The sequence below is a fragment of the Xenopus tropicalis genome, chromosome 9 (assembly GCF_000004195.4).
Source record: "Xenopus tropicalis strain Nigerian chromosome 9, UCB_Xtro_10.0, whole genome shotgun sequence".
Taxonomy (NCBI): domain Eukaryota; kingdom Metazoa; phylum Chordata; class Amphibia; order Anura; family Pipidae; genus Xenopus; species Xenopus tropicalis.
The window spans coordinates 10,645,930-10,664,595 of record NC_030685.2 but is presented as its reverse complement, the minus strand read 5'-3'; the positions used below and the strand labels follow the sequence as shown (position 1 = coordinate 10,664,595).

General features: G+C 40.3%; 1 long non-coding RNA gene across 1 annotated transcript; it reads left to right on the top strand.

Moving 5' to 3' along the window:
- Positions 1–15,190: 15,190 nt before the first annotated feature.
- Positions 15,191–18,301, top strand: LOC116407735. The gene is made up of 2 exons (XR_004220540.1): positions 15,191–15,382; positions 17,471–18,301. It is a non-coding gene; the product is annotated as an uncharacterized LOC116407735 (long non-coding RNA).
- Positions 18,302–18,666: the final 365 nt, after the last annotated feature.

The following is an 18,666-nucleotide window of genomic DNA, read 5'->3' as shown; positions in this document are numbered from 1 at the left end:
GTATCTTAGTTGATGTGAATATTCTAGAGTTATTATAACATATTTTTTCCCAATTTTCTGCTGTTAAGTTAATGTTGAGGTCTTTTTCCCATTTTTCAGCAAATGGTGGTTTAATATCGTGTTTGGCTATCAGTTTTTTATAGAAAAATGATAAAGATCTCAGAAGATGGGTATTCTTACTAATCAGATTCTCAAACCAGGTAAGTTCTCTTTCTAATTTTGTTATTTGCAATGTCTGAATATATTCTTTTATTTGTTCATATAAATATATTGAGAGGTTAGATTTTTCTTCAGTTATAAAATGTATTTTTTCCATTGGTAACATTTGATTTTTTTCCAAAAAATCCTTTATTCTAATAGTTTGTTTTTTATTTGTTGTCCATAATCTGAGTAACTCATTTTCTATACCTGTTTTAAACTCCAAATTGTTTAATAAAGGAGTTAGTGGGGAAGGATGTGGGGCTAACATATATTTTTTGTTTAATTTAAACCACTGTTTAATAGTAGGATATACCGTAATATCTGTTTTCGTAATTTTTATGTTTTGTAGTTTCTCTGACCAAATCAATGTAGATAGTGATTTAATATTCTCTCCTTTTTCTGCATTACAACTTGAATTGGGGTAATTCTCCTTTTGCCATTGAATAATTCTTGACAAGTGGATTGCATTATAGTATGTATATAGACACGGGAGTCCCAATCCTCCGGTTTCTTTAGGTCTTGTAAGCGTTTCATAAGCTACCCTAGGTTTGGAGTTCTTCCATATAAATTTTGAAAGTTTCGATTTGATTTTAGTAAAAAATATTCCTGGGATATCTATTGGTGTACATTGAAGAATGTATAAGATTTTAGGGAGAATTGTCATTTTTACTATGTTTATTCGGCCTATCCATGATATGCAGATGTTTGAGCATTTTTGTGTATCTTTATCTATCATTCCGAATATTGGGAGGTAATTCTTAGCATAAAGAAGTTTTTCCTCTTGAGTTAAATATATCCCCAAATATTTGATCTCCTCTTTGGCCCATTTAAATGAGAAAGTTTTTTTAAGATATTGGACTTTATATTGGGGTATGGTAATATTTAGAATTTCAGACTTGTTATAGTTAATCTTAAAATTGGATAATTGGCTAAATGTATTAATAAGGATCATTAGATTAGGTAGAGTGATGTGTGGTTGAGTTACATAAAATAATAAATCATCAGCAAATGCTGAGACTTTATGTTCCCTGTTGGAGATATTAATTCCTTTAATGTTCTTATTTTGTCTAATTGCTATCAATAAAGTTTCAATCGTTAAAACAAACAAGAGGGGTGATAGTGGGCAACCTTGTCTAGTACCATTTTTAATTAAGAATTTGTCCGATATTGTTCCATTAATTCTTATTTTTGCACTCGGGTTTTGATATAGGGACATTATTTTCTCAATTAATATATTACCAAACCCCATTACATGCAGTACATTCTCCATAAATACCCAATCAATCCTATCGAATGCTTTTTCAGCATCCATCGATATGATTAAAGCTTCTTTCTTTCTAATTTTCATAACCTTTATTATATTAAGTGTTCTAACTGTATTATTTTTTCCTTCTCTTCCAGGTATAAATCCGGATTGATCCGGGTGCGTTAAAGTTGGTAAGTGTATTTTTATTCTATTTGCTATAAGTTTAGCAAAAATTTTTTGATCAATGTTTATAAGTGAAATAGGTCTATAACTAGAGCACTCATGTGGGTCTTTACCTGGTTTGGGAATTAAAGTTATATGGGCTTCCTGTGATTGATCTGGCAATGGAATACCTCTCTTTTGGGTATTGTACATATTAAGTAAGATAGGATTGAGAGTGTTTTCGAATATTTTATAATAACTGGCTGTGAAACCATCCGGGCCTGGACTTTTACCTAATGGCAGTTCCTTAATTACTTTAGAAAGTTCTTCTTTGGTGAAAGGCATATCAAGGTTTTTAGATGTATCATTATCTATTTTTGGTATTTTCAGTTGTGTTAAGAAATTTTTTATTTTAACTTTCATTTTTTTTTTTACTCTATCACTTAGTTGTTGTTTATTTATGTTATAAAGATTAGCATAATAAGTTTGGAAACATTTTGCTATATCTGAAGTTTTGTATACCAATTGTTGTTTGTGGTTTTTCATTTTCAATATATACGATTTAGCAAATTGTGTTTTCAGCATATTAGCTAAATGTTTGCCACATTTATTGCTATATTCATATATATTCCGTTTAAATCTCGTAAAGGCTTTATTTGAGTCTATATCTAAGATATTTTTCAATGCTTTCCTTTTATCTGTTAGTTTTTGATATAATTCTTCTACTTGTGTGAGTTTATGTTGTGTTTCTAGTATATTAATTTCATTTAGCAATTGATTTATTTCTTTTCTTCTTTCTTTTTTACAGCGTGCTCCCATTGAGATCAAATACCCTCTCATTGTGCATTTATGTGCTTCCCATCTTATATGCTGAGATGTATCTTGTTCTGAGTTTTCAATAAAAAATAATTTTAATTTTTTCAATACTTCTTCTCTGTGTGTTTCTTTATGGATAAGGTTTTCGTTCATTCTCCAGTTATAGTTTTTGTTTATAACTGTTGGTATCTTGAATATTATAGTTACTGGACAATGGTCTGATTGGAATGAATTTTCGATGCTGGATTTATGGACTAATTCTAACCATTTATGTTCCATAAATATATAGTCAATCCTTGCATAACTCTTATGTACACACGAATAGTGTGTATAATCTTTTTCTTGGGGGTGGAGGATTCTCCATATATCAGATAGTAAGTTTGTATGTAATATTTGGTTTATACCTCTTATTAATGAAAAAGGTAAGTATGATTTTTTTGATGAGGTATCAATTATGGGATTAAGTGGAGTATTAAAATCTCCTCCCAGGATTACTATACCCTCTTTGAAAGATCTTAATTTGTTCAATATTTCTTTTAAAGTTTTTAACTGGTTCTTGTTGGGTAAATAAATATTACACAAAGTTACTTTCTGATCAAATAATACACCTTTTACCATTAAACATCTCCCATCTTTTCTTATATAGGTATCAGATGCTGAGAAGGGAGTATTTTTATGAATAGCAATTTGTACACCATTTGTTTTTTTTTCCGTATTGTTACCCAAAAATATTTTGTCATAGTATCTATGATGAATTTTGAAAGTGGTATTGTCTAATAGATGTGTTTCTTGCATGAATATTATCTTTGCACCTAAATTATTGCAATGATTGAACATCTGTGATCTTTTAATAGGTTCATTTAATCCATTTACATTAATGGATGTGAGTTTTATTTTAGCCATTGTCTATTTCTGAGTATTTTTTTATACACTTTGAATTATGTCTCTTTAATTTGTTTTCAGTTGTGTTTGTCATGTATACCTTACATGGTAGGGGAAAGTAATAGAAATAAACTATATACAAGAAATAATTAGCATTTGCTAAAACTGCAATAAACCATATATTTGTAATTGGTAATAGCGTATATTTATAGGCAGTCGATTTTCTATAAGATAAGTACATTGTCCTATCTTAATAGTAGAGGGGTTGTGGAAGATACACCTGTATCTTATTAGTGGAAGTTTAAACAACGTTTAACCATTTTTCTACCCAGATTTATTTTGTAAAAGCCGTAAATAACGAGATGAGAACATAAATCCATCTCTTGCCATGTTGGATATTATTTAAAGAAAGTTAGCTAAGTGGGAAAAAAAAAAAACAAACAAAAAAACGGCTATTCTTTTGTCGCCCGCGGCTATCCTTTTGTTGCCCACGGCTATTCTTTTGTTGCATGGCTATTCTCTTGTCGCCCGCAGCTATTCTTTTGTCGCCCGCGGCTTTTCTTTTGTCGCGCAGCTATTATTTTGATGCCTCCGACTATTCTTTTGACGCAGCGAATTTTTCCATCACTAATTGGCATTACACTTGGATCTTTACTACATGACCGGTGCAATTTCCAACTCAGATGTTATTATATCTTCCCTATAAGTTCTGACTTGTTGTATTTAGGCCTATCTGCCCCATCCAGGTTCAGGAGGGATAAACTACATTTTTTTTGCCCCTTTCCATGAATTTAATATTGCAATTAATGCAGACTGCTTCAGTAATATTAATATTTTCTTTGTTTCTAGAATACAATATAAATGGTGAATTAACTACAGAATGTGATCAAGGAGCTAAATCCAACAGTCCAAAGAATATAATATTTTCAAATATAAAGTGCTGTTTCTTTGATAAATGCATATACACTTATTGTAAGTATTTTGTGATATGTAAAAATAATTATGTACCCACTGCAGGCTGAGTTATACAGGGAACTCTGAGTATCACTCAAGTATTATAAGGGATAATGTACCCCCTACTGTAAATGATAAGGATATTAGCAGTCACTGAGGGGTTCTGTGCCCATATAAAGGCACAAGGCTGCAGGCTGAGTTATACAGGGAACTCTGAGTATCACTCATGTATTATAAGGGATAATGTACCCCCTACTGTAAATGATAAGGATATTAGCAGTCACTGAGGGGTTCTGTGACCATAGGAAGGAACAAGGCTGCAGGTTGTGTTATACAGGGAACTCTGAGTATCACTCATGTATTATAAGGGATAATGTACCCCCTACTGTAAATGATAAGGATATTAGCAGTCACTGAGGGGTTCTGTGCCCATATAAAGGCACAAGGCTGCAGGCTGAGTTATACAGGGAACTCTGAGTATCACTCATGTATTATAAGGGATAATGTACCCCCTACTGTAAATGATAAGGATATTAGCAGTCACTGAGGGGTTCTGTGCCCCCCATATAAAGGCACAAGGCTGCAGGCTGAGTTATACAGGGAACTCTGAGTATCACTCAAGTATTATAAGGGATAATGTACCCCCTACTGTAAATGATAAGGATATTAGCAGTCACTGAGGGGTTCTGTGCCCATATAAAGGCACAAGGCTGCAGGCTGAGTTATACAGGGAACTCTGAGTATCACTCATGTATTATAAGGGATAATGTACCCCCTACTGTAAATGATAAGGATATTAGCAGTCACTGAGGGGTTCTGTGCCCCCCATATAAAGGCACAAGGCTGCAGGTTGAGTTATACAGGGAACTCTGAGTATCACTCATGTATTATAAGGGATAATGTACCCCCTACTGTAAATGACAAGGATATTAGCAGTCACTGAGGGGTTCTGTGACCATAGGAAGGAACAAGGCTATAGTAATACAGGTCAGGTATCTCTTGTGCATTATACTGTAAGTAAATAAAAATCTCTTCTTTAATTTGTAATGATAAAAGAAGGTGAACCTTCCATGTTTCCGTAACCAATGAGAAGCATGTATTTAAGCATTTGTGTTTTTTCTCCCAACAGATTATTTTACTCGCATCTCTACATCATATAACCTTATGGAGTGCGTGCTGCCTAAGGGATGTCCAATAATAGAAAAAACCCGAAGCCTTTCGTTTGCCTCTTGCACCTTTAATAACTGCACCTTTCGAAAGGAAGTCGTTCCCTGAGCAGCTGAACCCGTAACACTTTGGGACAGGGGGGGCCCCAGTCTCCCCTCAGCAACAAAACCTGATTCTGCTTTGCAGCTTTATACATTGGTCCCGAATCCTTTTTCCCTTGCACAAATCAGTAGTGATGAGCGAATCTGTCCTGTTTCGCTTCGCCGAAAAATTTGCGAATCTTTCAAAAGATTCGCGAAATGGTGGAAAATTTGCGAAACAGCGAAAATGTCGCAGGTCAAAAAAAATTGTCGCCCGCGGCTATTCTTTCGTTGCGCGGCTATTCTTTTGTCGCCCGCGGCTATTATTTTGTCGCACGGCTATTATTTTGTCGCACGGCTGTTATTTTGTCGCCCGCGGCTCTTATTTTGTTGCACGGCTATTATTTTGTCGCCCGCGGCTATTATTTTGTCGTGCGGCTATTATTTTGTCATGCGCAGTTATTATTTTGTCACGCGCAGCTATTATTTTGTCACGCACAGCTATTATTTTGTCGCCCACCACTATTTTAGGGCGTGCGGCGAATTTTTCCGCTGCAAATTTTTTCATCCATTTCGCAAAACAATCCGCCAATGTCGAAACGCAGAAATTCGCCACGAATCCATGCCTGGCAAAACATTTCGTCCATCACTACAAATCAGTTTCATAGTGAATCTGCATAGAGAATTAATTAGCAAACAGTCATTTCAATAAACGACTTTCATGCACAATGTTATGTTTCTTTATTTTTTCTGAATATCCAGTATTTGATTGGTTTATAATAGAATTACATTGCTCATTTACACTTGGGGGCAGATTTACTTAAACTCTATCATTTCTCACTTTTTTTTCATTTTCAAATTCAACTAAATTTTTTTCCCCCAATGTCTAATATTTAGTAAAAAAAAAAGTCACAAGGTAAAGTCCTAAAAACTCGACTTTTTCAAATTGTTACCACAAAAATCCCGACTTTATTAAATTGTCGCTACAACAGTTTGAAAAAGTCGAGTTTTTTTACAAAACCCAGCAAGACGAAAGACAAAAACTTCAAGGAAAGGAAAGGGACCTCTGCCATTGACTTCTACATGAACTCGGAAAGTTTAATCTGGCGAATTGTCGAATTTAGATTTTTAGCTGTTTAGACGTAGTAAATCTCGGAAAAGTTGCAACGTTTTTTCTCTGCAACTTTTTTGAAAAAAATCCGAATTTGAGTTTAAAATAAAAAAATACATGGTTAGAAAATGAACCCCTTGATATTTCCCACTGTTACTGCTTTGTTATTAGTTACACAGACATCCCAATCCTGAATGGGCACCAAGCGGCACAATTATGCACCAATCAGTGCTCTAGCACTTTTTCAAATTGTCACCCCAAAAATCCCGACTTTATTAAATTGTCACTACGACAGTTTGAAAAAGTCAAGTTTTTGGACAAAACCCTGTGAAATCTCTAAAGTTTTGAGATGAAAGACAAAACTTCAAGGAAAGGAAGGGACCTTTACCATTGACTTCTACATGAACTCGGCAAGTTTAATCTGGCGAATTGTCGAATTCGGATTTTCACCAGTTTAGACGCACAGTAAATCATGGAAAAGTTGCAATGTTTTTTCTCTGCAACTTTTTTGAAAAACATTCCGAATTGGGTTTAAAATAAAAAATCAGTGGTTAATAAATGAGCCCCTTGATCGTTCCCACTGTTACTGCTGTGTTATTAGATACACAGACACTGTTCTATTTGGGGGCCCATTTTGCCTCTCAATCCTGCAGTTCCATTTTGATATTATTAACCTTGTATAAGGCACAGAGTGCAGATATGTGACAGATTTGAGTGCTTACTGAATGAGAAAAATAATTAACCATACCCCAACCTTTTTTCACCCATGAGCTTAAATGTAAAAGGAGTTGGGGAGCAGCAACGCAAGCATGAAAAAAGTTTCTGGGTGTAACATAAGGGCTCTGATTGGTTATGTGGCTACCCATTATGGCCGAGCAGCCTACAGGAGGCTCTGTTTGACAATATATCTTTTTTTAATGCAACCAAACCAACCAACACTTTACCCAGCAATTCAAAAATAAACCCCAATGGGGTCACTGGGAGCAACATTCAAGGGGTTGGTGAACAACAGCTCTAGACCAGTGGTTCTCAACCTTCCTAATGCCGCAACCCTTTAATACAGTTCCTCATGTTGTGGTGACCCCCAACCATAAAATTATTCCTAAGACCATTGGAAATATGTGTTTTGCAATGTTTTCTAAAGGGGTCCTGACCCCCAGGTTGAGAACAGCTGCTCTAGACTATTACTTGGAACTGCAGAGTGCCATTGAGCCCTATGGGAGACTTTCCTTGGGCCGGGTTGGAGCTGCAGAGTGCCATTGAGCCCTATGGGAGACTTTCCTTGGGCCGGGTTGGAGCTGCAGAGTGCCATTGAGCCCTATGGGAGAATTTCCTTGGGCCAGGTTGGAGCTGCAGAGTGCCATTGAGCCCTATGGGAGACTTTCCTTGGGCCAGGTTGGAGCTGCAGAGTGCCATTGAGCCCTATGAGAGACTTTCCTTGGGCCGGGTTGGAGCTGCAGAGTGCCATTGAGCCCTATGAGAGACTTTCCTTGGGCCGGGTTGGAGCTGCAGAGTGCCATTGAGCCCTATGGGAGACTTTCCTTGGGCCAGGTTGGAGCTGCAGAGTGCCATTGAGCCCTATGGGAGACTTTCCTTGGGCCGGGTTGGAGCTGCAGAGTGCCATTGAGCCCTATGAGAGACTTTCCTTGGGCCAGGTTGGAGCTGCAGAGTGCCATTGAGCCCTATGGGAGACTTTCCTTGGGCCGGGTTGGAGCTGCAGAGTGCCATTGAGCCCTATGGGAGACTTTCCTTGGGCCGGGTTGGAGCTGCAGAGTGCCATTGAGCCCTATGGGAGACTTTCCTTGGGCCGGGTTGGAGCTGCAGAGTGCCATTGAGCCCTATGGGAGACTTTCCTTGGGCCAGGTTGGAGCTGCAGAGTGCCATTGAGCCCTATGGGAGACTTTCCTTGGGCCGGGTTGGAGCTGCAGAGTGCCATTGAGCCCTATGAGAGACTTTCCTTGGGCCGGGTTGGAGCTGCAGAGTGCCATTGAGCACTATGGGAGACTTTCCTTGGGCCGGGTTGGAGCTGCAGAGTGCCATTGAGCCCTATGAGAGACTTTCCTTGGGCCAGGTTGGAGCTGCAGAGTGCCATTGAGCCCTATGAGAGACTTTCCTTGGGCCGGGTTGGAGCTGCAGAGTGCCATTGAGCACTATGGGAGACTTTCCTTGGCCAGGTTGGAGCTGCAGAGTGCCATTGAGCCCTATGAGAGACTTTCCTTGGGCCGGGTTGGAGCTGCAGAGTGCCATTGAGCACTATGGGAGACTTTCCTTGGGCCAGGTTGGAGCTGCAGAGTGCCATTGAGCCCTATGAGAGACTTTCCTTGGGCCGGGTTGGAGCTGCAGAGTGCCATTGAGCCCTATGGGAGGCTTTCCTTGGGCCGGGTTGGAGCTGCAGAGTGCCATTGAGCCCTATGGGAGACTTTCCTTGGGCCGGGTTGGAGCTGCAGAGTGCCATTGAGCCCTATGGGAGACTTTCCTTGGGCCGGGTTGGAGCTGCAGAGTGCCATTGAGCCCTATGGGAGACTTTCCTTGGGCCGGGTTGGAGCTGCAGAGTGCCATTGAGCCCTATGGGAGACTTTCCTTGGGCCAGGTTGGAGCTGCAGAGTGCCATTGAGCCCTATGAGAGACTTTCCTTGGGCCGGGTTGGAGCTGCAGAGTGCCATTGAGCACTATGGGAGACTTTCCTTGGGCCAGGTTGGAGCTGCAGAGTGCCATTGAGCCCTATGAGAGACTTTCCTTGGGCCGGGTTGGAGCTGCAGAGTGCCATTGAGCCCTATGGGAGGCTTTCCTTGGGCCGGGTTGGAGCTGCAGAGTGCCATTGAGCCCTATGGGAGACTTTCCTTGGGCCGGGTTGGAGCTGCAGAGTGCCATTGAGCCCTATGGGAGACTTTCCTTGGGCCGGGTTGGAGCTGCAGAGTGCCATTGAGCCCTATGGGAGACTTTCCTTGGGCCGGGTTGGAGCTGCAGAGTGCCATTGAGCCCTATGGGAGACTTTCCTTGGGCCGGGTTGGAGCTGCAGAGTGCCATTGAGCCCTATGGGAGACTTTCCTTGGGCCGGGTTGGAGCTGCACAGTGCCATTGAGCCCTATGGGAGACTTTCCTTGGGCCGGGTTGGAGCTGCAGAGTGCCATTGAGCCCTATGGGAGACTTTCCTTGGGCCGGGTTGTAGCTGCAGAGTGCCATTGAGCCCTATGGGAGACTTTCCTTGGGCCGGGTTGGAGCTGCAGAGTGCCATTGAGCCCTATGGGAGACTTTCCTTGGGCCAGGTTGGAGCTGCAGAGTGCCATTGAGCCCTATGGGAGACTTTCCTTGGGCCGGGTTGGAGCTGCAGAGTGCCATTGAGCCCTATGGGAGACTTTCCTTGGGCCGGGTTGGAGCTGCAGAGTGCCATTGAGCCCTATGGGAGACTTCCCTTGGGCCGGGTTGGAGCTGCAGAGTGCCATTGAGCCCTATGGGAGGCTTTCCTTGGGCCGGGTTGGAGCTGCAGAGTGCCATTGAGCCCTATGGGAGACTTTCCTTGGGCCGGGTTGGAGCTGCAGAGTGCCATTGAGCCCTATGGGAGACTTTCCTTGGGCCGGGTTGGAGCTGCAGAGTGCCATTGAGTCCTATGGGAGACTTTCCTTGGGCCGGGTTGGAGCTGCAGAGTGCCATTGAGCCCTATGGGAGACTTTCCTTGGGCCGGGTTGGAGCTGCAGAGTGCCATTGAGTCCTATGGAAGGCTTCCAAAATCATGCATTGAAGGTTTCAAGAAAGAAAGGGTTTTTCTGCCATTTACGAATGTTCGGAACCAAAAATTTTGTGACTTTCAGAACACAACCACGATATATTCGTACGACTGAGAAAATAATTTCCGTGACATTTTAACATCAGAAATTGTCGTGGTTACTCCGATTTTTTTTGCATATTGTGATTTTTACCCCCAAAAAATCGTATTTTAATGAATTGGCCCCTAAGTATAAGATGTGGGGTGTGAACTGAGGTTCTAATTATGCTGAGTATTCACTGAAACTTTAAATAGTCGAGTTTAGTAATTAAATTATCATTTTCATCTGGTTTTTGTAACGAAAAACACACATTGAGGTCAACACATTTCATGAATTTTTGTTCTTTTGCAATTTTTTGGGCAAAATCAAAAAAACATCAAAGCATAAAAATTCACCGGAAATAATGTTGCCACGAAAAAGCTGGAGAAGTTGTATGGAAGTCAATAGGAAGATACCAAGAAAAAAGGGAAAAGTGGTAAAAAAAAAAATTATATTATATTATTATTATAAATCAAACTGCTCTTTAGAGATGTGGCTTCTGTTTCTTATCTTCTAATTTTTTTTTCTTCTTCTAAACTTTCTAAATTTTGCAACTTTTTTTTTTGTTTTCCTTTGTTTAGGTGGCGTCAGTAAAAGCTGGACCGCAATGTTATACTAAATCAAATTTCATTTTACGGTATACACCATATTTCTCTTGTGTTTCGTCTGTTTTTCTTCCTTCTCTTTCCTTCTGAGTATTATGTAAATCGAAAAATATCAAATTAGAAAAAAAACTAAAAATACCTCAATTTATACCCCAAGCCAAAAAAAAATCTGAAAACTCAGATTGACCAAACAGTAGAAATTTCACGTAGGACTTCTACATGACCTTGAAAGCTTCCAGATGCCAACGTTTTTTTTGCTGATTTTTTTTTTTCATTGTTTTTTTGCTTTATAGTAGTGCTGGGCTAAAATTTTTTGCCAGGCATGGATTTTCGGCGAAATTCTGGTGAATTTTTTTTTGCAGATTTTTTTTTTTGTCTTTTTTGCTTAATAGTAGTGCTGGGAGAAATTTTTCACCAGGCATGGATTTGCGGCAAACTTCTGGTGGATTTTTTTGTGAAATGAGCATGAAAATTTGCCACGGAGACATTCGATGTGCGACAAAAAAAATTGAAATGAAAAAAAAATAAATTGAAATTAAAAAAAATTTTTTCAAGCGCATAATTTTTTTTTTGCATATGTCATTTTCAGCGTTTTGTGAATTTTTCAGCGTTTTGCGAATTTTTCAAAGATTCGCAAATTTTTTGGTGAAGCGAAACGGGATCGATTCGCTCATCATTGCTTAATAGATCAAAAATTTGAGTTTTTAAGACATAATTCAAATTCACAATTTTCAGTGCAAAAAACGTCAATCATGGGGAAAATTACAAACCGCAAAAAAATAATCCTCTAGATTGAACATTAAAGTATCAAAATTAATGGGCAAGTTTTTTGACAAAAATATCTGTTATGATGTGTTAATTGTGTACCCCTTCAATGTAGTTCTGGGTCAGTAATACCAAAAAGCTCAACCTTTTCCAACTCACTTTTTTAATGGAACATTAATAATAGTGTCTTCTGGTACCAGTACATCAAATAATCGTAAAAGACAATTTTTTATTGAGTCATTCTGCTGGATCCTGTTTGGAATAGTAACAAAAAAAAAATGGGCTAATGGGATAATGGGCACCGGGCTGCTTTATAAATACATGTATAGGACCCATTATCCAGAATGCTCGGGTATGCTTTGATATAATGGTTAAATGGACAGAGAATATGTCGATAAGAGCATTTTTCTATTATGAAAGTGTCCAAACTTTTTTTTATGGTGAATAAATAAAATGATTGAAACCCTCTGCCTGTTTGTGCCGAGCCCAGATGCTTTTGTTCCCTAACTATGGCCAAGATGATAATCACCATTAAATATTTTTTTAATGTATCTAAACAAACCTGAATAATGAATGCCCTAGGGCAGCGCTAGAAAGTTCACTTGTTTCGCAAAAAAAAGAAATACGCCAATGCCCGTAAAACCACACCTGGCAAAAAATTTCACTAGTAGTGATGAGCGAATCTGTCCCGTTTCACTTCGCCATAACATTTGCGAAACAACAAGAAAATCCGCGAAACGGCGTAAAACGCATTTGTCGCACAACTTTTTTGTCGATGTTTCTTTTTTCCACGAACGTTTTGACACAACTGCACCCATTTAGCGGTGACCGCACCCATTTCCACACGGACACACCCATTTTGCTGTGACCATGCCCACTTTGCCATGACTGCAACTGTTTTTGCCATGCGACAAATTTTTCTGCGCCGAAACAATTCTCCAATGGCGAAATGCTGAAATTCGCTGCGAATCTATGTCTGGAGAAAAAGATTGCTCATCACAATATAATGGTTAAATGGACAGAGAATAATATTCCTTATTATTAAAGTGTCCAAACCCTCTGCCTGTTTGTGCCGAGCCCAGAAGCTTTTGTACCCTAAATATGGGCAAGATGATAATGATATATTTAAACACCATTAAAGATTTTTTGAATGTATCTATGTAGTGATGAGCGAATCTTTTCCGTTTCACCGAAAAATTTGCGAATCTTTCAAAAGATCCGGCGAAAATGTTGTGTGCCAAAAATTTTTTTTTTTTTTTGTCGCCCGGCTATTATTTTGTCGCACGGCTATTCTTTTGTGACCCGCGGCTATTATTTTGCGCGTTGCTATTATTTTGTCACCCGCGACTATTATTTTGTCACACGGCTATTATTTTGTCACCCGCGACTATTATTTTGTCGCACGGCTATTCTTTTGACGCCCGTGACTATTCGTTTTTGACGCCAGCGACAATTTTTGGACGTGCTGCAAATTTTTCTGCGGCAAATTTTTTCATCCGTTTTGCAAAACAATCCTCCAATGGCGAAACGCGGAAATTCGCTGTGAATCCCTGCCTGGCGAAACATTTCGCCCATCACTATATCTAAGCAAACCCGAATTATGAATTCCCTAGAGCAGCGCTAGAAAGTTGGGCAAGATTGGTGGATTGGGCAATTTTTTTATTTGCGATTTTTTTTTTTTTTTTAACTGTTGCACAAAAAAAGCGGCGTCACAAATCTGAAAACCTCTAAAGTTTTGCCTTTGAATGTGGCTCATAGGTAAAAAAAAAAGGTAGGGGATGACAAAAATTTTTTTTGACACACAGCAAATTTTTCCATGGCAAATTTTGTCACCTGTTTCACAAAAAATATCTGCCAATGGCGAAAGACAGAAATTTGCCGGGAATCCATGCCGGCCGAATGGTTTCACCCATCGCTATTAAAGGGGACCTGTCACCCACACATAAACATTTGTATAATAAAAGTCCTTTGCAGATTAAACATGAAACCCAAATTCTTTTTTTAGTTAAATCATCTTTCCCTGGTCGTACTCCATATCAGCACTATCTGGGATATCCCCGCCCCCATGCCCCATCAGAAGGATCCTCCCCAAAGCTTTAAAAGCCACCCCCACCCCCTCTATGGCGTCTTTTTTTCCTTCTGCTTTCCTTGCTCCATTGGAAGCAACGTTTTTGCTTTTTAGCCTTGGGAAAGCATTAGGTGACCGGAAATGGCACCTAGGGACTGGGGTTTTTTGGTCCATGAGATCTTTTCCCCTGCACATTACCTCATATCCTGGGATCTTCGGCTCTGTTCTGCTTGATAAGGTAGGACAATGCTGTTGGTATATTTGATCCCATGTGCCTTTCTGGTTTGTCATAATGGCATCCAATGGCAAGTGCTAGTCCCCCCATCCGTATGCCCTCCCAGGCCGTGAGTGTCTGGTGGCAATGGTGTGTGGCCCGACACACTTAATATTTTTGCGGATGGGCGAGGGAGGTGGAAGTTAGCAGTCCTCAACATTTAGTTAGTGGCCTGAGTCTGGCGATCTCCATATTCCTTTTTGTTCTACTGTGTGGAGAGATTTTTTTTTTTTAATAGAGCCAGAGTTCAAAGCCTACTGCCTCCCTCACAAAGTCTTTCCTAAGGTTTTGTATTAAGAGGTGTTTAAAAAAAAAAAAAAAAAAAAAAAGGGCCTGACACCCCACTGTCTTTAAACATTGGGCTGCATTATGTACTACAAATGGGTTAGTTTGCCTGCTAGTTGCTACATACCTGGATAGCTTTAGCTGAATGTAACCAGTCAAATATTATGGTTACTTGCAGACAGATTGGGTGATTCATTGAACCTTTCAGTTGCTCTGGATTGTGTTACAGTTGCTAGGGCAGAGCCATGTAGTAACCTTGGGAACTGCCTATGAAATGCATTCCTGAGTAGCCTCAGGTGAATGTGATTATGTGCTAAGCTACACTCTACCTGAGCTTTCCAGAGATTGCAGCAGTCCTGTGTCATGGCTACTTGCTGATACATGGGGTAATGCGTCAACTCCTTTCAGCTGCCCGCATTGTGTTATGGTTGCTAGGGCACTGTAGTGTAGTTACTACTAAGAACTGGCTAATTAGATGCATTCCTGAGTAGCCTCAGGTGAATGTGATTACGTGATCAGCTACACTCCAGCTGAGCTTCCCAGAGAGTTGCACCAGTTCTGTGTTATGGCTACTGCTACTACACCAGGTAATGCACTAATATTTCACTTACTGTGGAAGGTGTTTATAGTAGTCAGGGCATTATAGAGTTGAAGTAACTCTGAGATCTGTATCTGCATTAGCTGGGTATAATTATGTGTATGCACATGGATCCAGTACTTTGCCATCACGATTGTAGCCAGATTGTATTGCTGCATTAGGGCTGAGTTGTTCAGGTGCCTCGCTAGTAGTAGCCTGGCTAATTATGTTTAAAACTCTGTATAAGGGTCTGTAGTATAACCCTACTGGCTAATAGGGGTGTAACCAGAGTACCTCTGCTGAAGGTAATTATGTAATTAGCCAAAGGTGTTGTGGCTCTCATTCCAGTCCTGAGTTCCCAGAGTATAGCACCATAGGCTGGGAAGGTAAGGTTCTGTATACTGATTTTGTTTGCTGGTTTCCTATATCAGTCCTCCTTTAGGAACCTCTTTCCAGTTTTTGATGCCTAAGGTAGGCCATAACTATTGGCTTAGAGAGCTATAGTATTATAGAAATCGAGAGCCCTTTATTCTGATCACTTAAAGGTGTTTTGTAGCACACTGCAGAGGGCTGTAATCCTACCTTGTCAGCTAGCAGCAATTATTGGCCGTGCTTTGGGGTCCCCAGGCCAGGCTTGTGTTGCTACCAGTAAACTAACACAATTATTGATTTGTGATTAGCATTATCTGCATATGTGTTAATAGTGTATTGCCATGTAGTTTTCTTTCAGGCTATGCATGGGCACATTGCCATTAAGTGTTCCTATACTTATGCTGTATGTTTCTCTGTACAATAATCACCAGCAGATTTTTTTTTTTTTTTTCACTTTTCTAAGGTTCAGAACCCTGTATTATGTATGCTTAAACTGCAAATGTCTGGGTACCAGATAATATTCATTAGTTCTTCAGCAACACTGTAGAACCCTGTATTATGCATGCTTAAACTGCAAATGTCTGGGTACCAGATAATATTCATTAGTTTTTCAGCAACCATTGGCTGGTAACAATTTGGGCAGTAAGCATACCTAAAGCTTTAGCTGACTGAATGTTTGCTGTATTGGGCAATGTGCATGTTCATGAATCTGCAGCCCAAACAGAGTGCATCTCTAGCATCTCCAAATATGTGCTATTAGCATGCCTAAAGCTGCAGCACAATTCATGGTTCCTGTATTATGCATGCTTAAACTGCAAATGCCGGGGTACAAAATAATATTCATTAGTTTCTGCAGCAACCAGAGTCTGGTACCAGTTTGGGCAGTAAGCATACCTAGAGCTTTAGCTGACTGAATGTTTGCTGTACTGGGCAATGTGCATGTTTATGAATCTGCAGCCCAAACAGAGTACTATCTCCAGCATTTCTTTTATCTGTGCTATTAGCATGCCTAAAGCTGCAGCACAATTCATGGTTCACTGTGTCCTATTATTGATAAGCTTCATAAGCTGTTGCCAGTTCTGGGTTTTGTAGGCCTTTTTTGCAGTACTTCTAAGACCAGGTAGTATGTATGGGCCAAGCTGCAGGTTTCATTGGGCCCTGTGGGTATGCAAGCGGAATGCATTACGGTTATAACTACATCTGAACCAAAAGGGTTATGCTCACATGCTGTAGTTCAACTGTGGGGCCATTGGGCCTGTAGTAATTATTGAGCCTGGCATAAAACCATGATCCATAATATGCTGCAAAACAAACATTCCTCTGAGTTTGCAGTTATTCTAGAGCCCAGCAACATGCGTTCCTTTGTGCCGCAGGGAGGCATCACTTAGTAGTATATACACTTGGTGAACAGCATCTGACTTGCATGTTCGACAGGGCTCTCTCATGAGTTTGATCTACATGGTAAGTCAGTCCAAAAACATTAAATAGTTAAATAGGGGCTGGCTCCATGACCGGTTTGAAGCAAACCCATCAGTGTGTTCATGAATCTCCGCATTGCTAGTGTATAACACTAGCCTTTTTTGAAAGGTGCCAGTACACTTGTTGGTATTGCCTCTTGGGAGCTAAAGGCTGGCAGGTTGCAGCCAATCTCATGGCATCTGCGGGATCGCAGTAGCTCAAGCAGGGTAATAAGATGGCATGTACATTACATCTTAATTATGTTGCTGGGTATCTTCTCTGCCTTGAATAGCTTCACAGCTAAACGCTTGTTTTCGAAGCTGTTTTTTGTTGACAGGGGTTAGGTGTTTTTTTGCCCAGCAAGCAGCCGTTAAATAGACTATGCATTACCTTGCTAAGCTATCATTGTCACTTCTGTTGGGTTCGGAGGGTCTAACCCTTGCATTGAATTGGCTGTGGGATTACAGCTGTTTAGGCATATTGTATACATTCTACAGGGCTTGAGAATATATAAAGGTTCACCTGGCTTCCAATTACATGCTGTAAGTAAATGTTTTGGGGTAGCTGCCATTCCATACCTAGTTCCCCCAAGAGGACACGTGTTTGCTCTTTGGGTTTTCTGTTATACACTGTTCTGATTGCAGGGCATATGGCAGGGAATGACCTGGTCTCTCAAGGGATGTCACATTCGCACTGCTTGGGATGACCTATGCTTTCCAATTTATGGACTGTGCCATCATAGTCTCTAGAGGTAAGTTCTACCTACATCTCCCTGCCTAGGGCCCAGTTATCTGGCCCATAGTATTGCCTGCGCAACAGTAAATTACTTGCCCTGAAGTATTCTCCCTTGGGTGAGGGTGCCTCCAGCTGGGAAGCTTGAAACAGGGTGTTTTTGACTTCCATCAAATTAGTCCGAATACAGGGCATACACACTGGTTAGGTCTAGAAGCTCTAACCTTAACTCATACTTGAAAGACATTCCTTATTCCTACCCAGTTGTCTACATTGGCTGGGATTGTCTTCCTGTTCCTATGCTATATATTAGTTTAGCGGCATGGTGGCTATGAGTATGCCTTCCCGTCCAGGGTATATCATATGTAGTGGCATTGCCGTTCATGTCTTCTGTCATGGGTTGCCCTGCTTGTCTCATTTTATGCTAGTCCCCATAAAGGGACAGCATATAGCCCAAAAATTAGGGACTGTTTTGTCATTGCAGTACCTGAGATTCCTGGAATTAGGTTACTCTTGTGGAGGGTTATCATTCTAGTATGTGACCTCGGCATGAGAGCAACCTTTAAAGATTGTTATGGGATAGAGTGCTACTAGCGGTCAAGAGGTCAGCATAAGCACATATAGGACTCATAAAGGTCTGACAGGGCTCACATGGTTTCTGCCTATAGTACTTCCTTCATGATGCATATCTTCTACCTTGTAATGTTCATGTTGCATTAGTTCCAGATACTGATATGTATAGAGACCGGATTCTCTGCTATGGTTTAGCAGGTATTTTCCACTTGCGGTGAATTTCACAGCTGTCAAATGGTATGTCTCTAAATAGTTTTGTGAAATTCTGGGAGTTTGTTCTTAGGGTGTGTCAGGCACTGTCCACCTCTAACCAAGTGGCGATGAGATGGTCAGTTTGGGGTCACACTCACTGTGTGTGTTTCTCTGTGTAGGTCTGGGTCCTAGCAGGATCTTCTTTCCTTAGTATCACTGTTCATTCTTTCTCCTGGTTTGGTTTGAGATCAGCCAATCCTATTAGAAGTCTTCAATACATTGCTAGGTTCTTTTCCTGAAGTTGTTAGCATGACAATGGATAGGTTACTATGACGTTCAGCAA